This window comes from Furipterus horrens, unplaced genomic scaffold (genome assembly GCF_987537825.1).
Source record: "Furipterus horrens unplaced genomic scaffold, mFurHor1.1.pri manual_scaffold_5, whole genome shotgun sequence".
Classification (NCBI taxonomy): domain Eukaryota; kingdom Metazoa; phylum Chordata; class Mammalia; order Chiroptera; family Furipteridae; genus Furipterus; species Furipterus horrens.
In genome coordinates, this window is record NW_028327175.1 from 169,288,109 (window position 1) to 169,296,108 (window position 8,000).

The following is an 8,000-nucleotide window of genomic DNA, read 5'->3' on the forward strand; positions in this document are numbered from 1 at the left end:
TTTATACGAATGCAGGCTACTAGGCTTCCTGTGCACACTGGAGAGGGTCCTGTCACAAGGACCTCTTACTCCAGGGAGGGCCAGGCAGGAAGCCGCCGTATTGTTTACTCAGCACATTTCCTCACAGAGCACTCAGGCTGGAGAGGCACTTAGGAAACCTGCTAACGAGAAACTCCAGGTCTGTAAGAAGAAAAATTGCCCATGGGCCAGATGTCCCCCACACTCCCCATAACCAGTTTCCAAGCAGTGCAGGATGAGTACTTACACAGGACCTGAGGGGGCACATGGCAAGGAAGTCCTCCTGCACCTGGGCCTCCCCCACCATCCTGGCTGGTGACACATTTACAGTCAAGGATCCTACTTCTAGAGCCCATGGCTGAATTGGTGGCCACACGGTTCACCAACTGATGCCACAGGTAGTGACAGTGGCATCATAGGTAACACAAAGTCCCCTTTGCTCTGCACTGGCAGATTCAGCTGTGGGAAGGCAGGGCAGGGCCTGAAACTCACAGGAGAGCAGCAGGTTCTGCCTTTGGCCATGGGTAATCTGCAATGGTGACATCTTTAAGTGGTGAAATAATATATGAAACCCTAATTCAGAAGATTTCCTATTCAAGCCACTGATTAGGAGGGAATCTCAAAGTGTTGGGTTGGTAACAGTGGGGAACCAAGACAAGAAAAAGTTGCCATGCTTACATGTTAGTGGTTTGAAAAATCTTGAGATCTTCTGGAAGAGCTGGGGAACTTTTGGGGAGTGGGAGCTCAGCTGATGGAACCCCACTCCTAGGAACAGGAAGCCAGCCAGAGCCTAGTTGGAGCACTGAGTGTTTTCAGCTGCCCAGTTGCTGCCGGCCATGTTCCCAAATTTGGGTGCTGGGTCAAGTGGGATGGAGGATCCCAGGCCAGGGCAGGGCTGGGGTCAGTGGGGGAGCAGTTCCATCAAAAGGACTTTAACTCTGCTTGTAGGAGAGAGGACTGTTCTGCAGGTGAAGGAGCAGGAACAGGGGTCTTCTAGGGCAGATTTTAAAGGGTCTGAAGAGAGGTAGCTGGGAAGTCCAGGGCCATGTGCTTGGTGGGGGAGGGTGTGGATTTGGGAATCGGCATGTTTGAGTTGAAATTTAGAGCTGCCACTTATTATCCATGTGGCCTTGGTCAGCTTATAGAAACTTTCAGCCTTGGTTTATTCTTTTTATTATTACTGTGAAGCAATGTCAAAAAGTTATAGAAAAGTTGCAGGTGCAGCCCAGATTTTTTATGAACTTGTATGAGTAGGTAGCCAATACAATACTCCATTACCCCAGAACGTTCATACAACTATGTTTTCCTATAAAACCACAATAGAACCATCAAGATCAAGAAATTAGCATGATTCAGGTATTATTTTTACTAAAAAGTGATAGAATATCATAGGCTACTTTATTTAATCGCTTCATTTACCCATTTAATCACTAAAGTTACCCACGTGGCTTAATGGCAATATACAAGCATGTGTCGTACCCAATTCTAATAAAAGGACTATTCAATTAGCTACCTGGCCTTACCTCCTTCATCCTGGGTCTCACTACTCTCCTTTCTGCAACTCTAAAAAGAGAACGCTGCAAATATTTCTGAGCATGATTTCTCTTTGGCTTGGAGTGTTCTGACTGCCCTTTCTGACACATACACAAAAGAAAGAGGGAGATGAAGTGGGGGAGGGAACGAATGAAGGGAGAGAGAGAGAAGAGAGAGAGAGATTGAGATTATTATCCAGGTCTCCAGAAATCCACTTTAAATTCTCTGCCATAATATTCCCACAGTCAGAGGGCTGTGCTTATTTTAATTGTTCTTACAAAAGGATAAACAAGTTAGTTTACTACATGGATCAAGGTTTAATTTCAGGAATCTAAAGGGCAGCTCAACAAAATGAAGGAAAAAATCGAACCTGTTATTCCCTGGTACAGTTAATATATTCAGTAAATAAATACATATTACATTGGTGCCTTTCCAATAAATGCAATTTCATGAAAAGTAAACATAGTAAATAAATCTATTTCTAGTCACTAAAAATGACAATTGTTTAAAAATTTACATTGTTTTTTTTCTTAAATTTTTTTTATCAACACAGCCTTCTCATCTTTCTCTCTGCCCTTAGCATTTTCAATACTATCCTGTGTGCCTTCCAAACTCCAGAGAAGCACATCATGTTTAAGCCTTTTTTTAAGACCTTTATAGACCTAATTGAGATAACATTTTAAAATTTAAGGTTTATGTGTTGATTTAATACATGTATATCATGAAATGATTACCACAGTAGTGTTAATAGCCTCATCACCTCAAATAATTATCATTTCCTTTTTGTGGTGAAAACTCTCCTAGCAACTTTCAAGTATATAATGCAGTGCTGTTAACTATAATCACCATGCTAAACATTAAATCCCCAGAACTTATTTATCTTTTTTTGTTGTTGTTCTCCTATTACAGTTGTCCCAATTTTTCTCCTGTTGCTCTCTCCTGCCCTCCACCCTCAGTCAATCTGTACCCTGTTGTCCATGTTCATGGGTCATTTATACCTGTTCCTTGACTAGACACTTCCCATCCTTTTCCCCCTATTCCCCTCTCCCTTCTCCTCTGGTTGCTGTCAGTCTGTTCCTTGTTTCCATGCCTCTGGTTCTATTTTGCTTGTTTGTTTGTTTTGTTCATTAGGTTCCTCATATAGTGAGATCATATGGTGTTTGTCTTTCACTGACTGGCTTATTTCACTTAGCGTGATACTCTCCAGTTCCATTCATGCTGTTGCCAAAGGTAAGAGGTCCTTCTATCTTCCTGCTGTGTAATATTCCATTATGTAAATGTACCACAGTTATTTGAACCACTGTGCATGAGGGCAGGAGAGGCTGTGCAGAAGACTCGGGGACCACCTGCATTGGAGTCTCAGACTCCCATCTATAAAGAGGGCATACCATGAGTATCCACCTCATTGGGCTGAAGAGATAATAAAAGATGATGATTCAGGTAGAGCTCCTGGATAACTGGTGAGGGGGTGGGGAGGGGAGGATGGGCTTGATCTTTTCTGGACACATCCAACCCCTACATGGTGGCAGGGACCTTCTCCCCTCAGACCAGCTCAAGGTCTGCCCTCTGCTGGGAGAAGCAGGGCTTCCTGCAGCCATATTATTTCTAACTCTGGGCCCTTCTGAAATGGCCCCCCAGTGTGTGACCGCTGCTTTCCCGTCTGCTCACACGGAGGACCTGCTGGGTGTGCGCTGAAGACGTTCTTCACTGACCCAGGAGAAACTGACTATGAACAAATAGAGACTCCAGCTTCAAATCAGCTCTTCTCTAAAACAACTTTTACTAAAAACATCTTGGTTTTTTTGGGAATGGTGTTAATATAAATACATGTACATAAAACTAAATTTGTGCTTCATACATGGCCTGAGCCAGAGGAACTCAGCCCTCTGCAAACCTAGCAAGGGCCCCACTCTCTGCTAAAGCTGGACTCTTAACTCCAGGCTGCACGGTCATGTCCCCATTTGAGATGTAAGGAGAAACACTGGGCCATGGACCTCACACTGCTCACAGTCAGGAGCCAGGCCTGGAGGGACTTTCAGAGTGGACAGAGCCTTCTGGAGTGGCAGGTGACCATGATAGGGATGCAGGGACACTGGCCACTAGCCACTTCTGCTTCTACCAAAAAGCCTTGTCCAGGTAATCCAGCAGCACTGTCCCTGGGACATGTCTCATGGACATGTCTGTTGATGTCTGTGTGGATTTTGTGTCTGGGGGGAGGGCATGTGTGGAGATCATGTATGTATCATATCAACTCTGTGTATATGTCCATGTGAGTCTGTGTTAATATAAAAGTGTTTGCATGTGTGTTGTGTCCATATGTGTGTGCATATGCAGTGGCCAGTTCCCTAAGGAGGGGCCACTAGCCCAGGAAAAGTGGTGCCATCTGGCTAAGTCTGAGCCTCCCTCATGCCCAGAAGCAAGAGGGAGAGCACTGCAGCCTTGCTGTGTTTGTCATGGGGACCACACCTGCCTACAGACCCACTGTGATTAAGGCAAAAAGGCCAGTCTTCAACAGCAGATTATAGAGCCCAGAGAAATGAGAGGCTACCTGAGCAGAAGGGTCCTGGGCCCCATGCAAGGGTTGGTTCCCAAACCTTCAACCATCTTCCAACAAGAGTATTTTAGACTAAAAAATATCTTTCCCAGACCAGCGGAGCCTAATGCCAGACGCCTCTTCTCCCTACCTCGGAGGTGCCCAGCCATCCTATCCCTGTCCCATTAAGGGCACCAGCTATTATTACAGCAAGGTAGGTTGGGTTGGGAATGCATAGAAAATGGAAGCACACACTGAATGCCACACCACACTCAACTGAGGCTCTGCTACTCATTGATAATGGTGAGTCTGCAATGGGTCTCAGTTTTCACACCTGTAAAGTGAGAGTGGGTAGAGTTTCTAGCTGAGAGATATTGGTCACAAGCACTGCATGGGACAGAATTCATGTGCATGATCCTTTGCCCCTGAGAAAAGTACTTTTCTAAGAGAGAAGAGAGAGGGAGCATTCCCTGAGGGCAAGAGAGGGCACAGATGCATCAAGGCCCTGAGAAATCTGATCAGACTGATGAACATTTGTAAGTGGCCTGTCCTGTTCTGGAGAGATAGAATGTTGGGGAAGGAGTCCTGACCTCCCAGGGCTCTGAATGGCCTCTTGTATCCATGGTGAGGGATAAAGGTCCCTGAGCCCTGGGGCTGATCCCAAGGAGCACACAGGACTTCCAAGAGGAAGCCCCTCCTCCATTCTACAGGGAATGTGTGAGTCAGTTCTGCTCTCTGGTGTCCATATGAAAAATTGCAGCCACATGATGTACAGACCAAGGTCACACATCACCGTCCCTGTTCACTCATTCCTCCTTTAGGAGGGCTTTTTTGTATCAGATGTTATGATAGGACAGGAGACACAGTTTAAACCTCTGACTTCCCCAGGCTGTAGCCATTGAAATCCTGCTCACCCACGACTAGTCTGATAAATACAGTCTTTGCCCTGTGCCAGGGCTCTTCTGGCTAATTGTCCCATCCCGAGTAGTCCACAAAAGCTTGTTCACTGTTATGTACCTGGAGAAGCATAATGTGAATCACTGTCTATTCCTGAGCCCCTGCTAGGTACCAGGCACTAGCTAGTAGACACTTTACATCTACCATATCTCTCTGAGACCCACTGGAAGGGAGTGTCTCTTATAACACAGGAAGAAACTGAGGCTCAGTGAAGTTCCATAACTCACCAGAGGTAGATAGCTCGCAGGTTCTAGAACCTGGTTCAAACATTTCCCAGCTGACCCCAGAGCATCTTAGGCATGATTTCCCTGTAGAGCCCAGCATCTTCTCTGCCCACAATGCCCACAGCTGTGGGTCAAGCCCTGGACAGGCTCTGCCTAGACTGTTATTGTGCAAGGTGGACCTTGGTCTCAAGACTGCTTACTGCATCACTCAGAGGCTCCATCCAGCCTTGCTCTTTGCTCATAACCCACATCCAGCCCTGGTCATGCTTGATCCTGGCTCAGCTGGACTGCTGGGCACAGCAACTCACACTTCAATCCCTAGTCCCAAGGCTTCAATGTCCCAGAACTTGGCACACGGTACCCCAAGACCCTTGACACATGCATTATACAAACAGTGGTGACACTGGGGAAGCCTCTTCACTCTAGATGAAGAGACTGAGGACCCCAGTGGCCCAGATCCCCTGGTAAGGTGGACAGAGATGAGAGTCTCAGCCTGTACCCACCTTCTGCTGCCCTGAGAAGCCGAATCTGGTGAAGTCTTGGCCAGAGCCCTGACAACAAGAGGGCAGCAGCCCTGCAGGGCTCACACCACCAGGAACCTCCTGGGTCCCTAATTCCATACACCTTCCTTCCACGCAATCAGCAGGGCCCAGCCATTCTTTAATCAACTAGTTTATAGAGACCATGAAGTAACCTCTACTGTTCTCTTACCACTGAGTGACAGAGAAACTTCGACAGAGACAAAATGCTTTAATATTTCTAATGTCTCTGGTGGTTGAACTGCTCTCAGATGGTAGCATGTTGTTTAAGAAATAGTGTATTTTGTCATCAAATTCAATGTAACTCTTTTCAAGTATATTCTACAGTACTATTATCTATAATCACCATGATGTACAATGGATCCCCAGAACCTCTTCATCATTTAAATGGAAGTTTGTACCCTTTCTCCAACTGTTAGGCAAGTGGTTTCAGGTACTTAATGGGACAGATGCCATCTTAAGAAGAAAGTTGCTTTCAGTGACCACCAGCTCACCTGGGGAAAGGTGGGCCCATCTTATTTGAAAGGAATGTTCTTACATAGGTGAATGGGTCCATTAAGTTGGTTACTGCTTTGGAATATACCTCTCTTAACAAGCACATGCCACTTGGCTACAAGTCACCTGGGTTCTTAGAGCCTCTATATCTCAAATCCATTTCCCTTCAGGTGTAGAGATCCACCATCTGGCTACTGCCCAAGACTCTGATTCTGTCCATAAGTTCCCTTAATATATTAAACTCTTTTTAATTCTAAACTTGTCAGTCTCTTTCTTTGGTCTCTCAGCTATGCTCTCCTTTGGAGGTCAGTTTAAATACACCTTGGGAAATTTTCCCAACACCAGCATCTCATTTCCCTCAACCCAAGCTCCTGGAAACCACCATTCAACTGCCTCTATGAGTTCGGCTTTTGTAGTCTGTATAAAAGTGGAGCCATACCATTATTTGTCTTTTTCTGTCTGACTTATTTCAGTTAGCATAACGCTGTTAAGGTTCATGCAAGTTGTTGAAAATGGCAGGATTTCCTTCTTGCTCATGGCTGAACAATATTCCAATTCCACATCTTCTTTACCCATTCACCCATTCACGGACACATCGGTTGTTTTCATATCTTGACTACTGTATCATGCTGTTTCCTACTCTGTGCCTGGGTCACACCTACTCCATGGAATTTGTCACAGGTGAAAATTTCTTCTAAAGTTTCCACCCCAAGCTTTTCAGTCCAACCACTACTGAGTCTCTAATTCTTTCTCCCAGAGTCTCCACTCATCACCCCTGCTCCTCCATCCAAGGCCAACTCTAAAATACTTTTCAGATCAGGCTCCCACATCCCCACCCTTGGCATATGCCTCCTGAGCCCCACTCCATCTGATGTCACTTTCTTCTGGCACCTCTGTGGGAAATAGGATTTATCATCTCATTGCCATCCTACATTCACTTGCAGTGGTGAAACATTAAAATGTATAAACCCTTAGTAGTCACAATGCTACAAATCTTTACCAGGTGCTTAAAAAAACCCTCTGTTGACTTATTGTAATTTACATCTCTGGGCACCTGAGCCTGGCACAGAACCTCTCAGAGGGCAAATAGGACCCTCATCTCTTGCAGAACTTCTTTGCAAGGGAAGCTTCAGGGGCAGGAGAGACAGATACACCTTGAAGTCATTCTCTGATGTGACCAGTGCTACATTGAGCACCCACTCTGTGCCAGGGCAGGTGTAAAATGGCAAACAAAGTAAATAAGGCCAGACCTCAAGAATTTCTAGTCCTGTGGGCAACAGGCATAAACAAGCAAGCACTGGCATCAATAAAGAATTACTACCTTTAGTGTCGCTGGTTCAATTCCCAGTCAGGGCACATTACTAGGTTGCATGTCAGGTCCCCAGTTGGGGGCATGAGTGAGAGGCAACCACGCACTGATATTTCTCTCCCTCTCTTTCTCCTTTCCCCTCTCTCTAAAAATAAAATAAACAAACAAATAAATAAATTATGTAAAAAAAAAGAATTACTACCTTTGACATAATGATATGTTTTAAATTTATTTTCTAGATGTTTATTACAGATATATAAACATATGATTGATTTTTTAATATTTACCTTATATCCCAGAGGCTTGCTAAAGTTATTTATTAATTAAAATGAGTTAGGTAGATTCTTCTAGATTTTTTTTTGTATCTAATTATGTCATTTTTAAATGTCTAT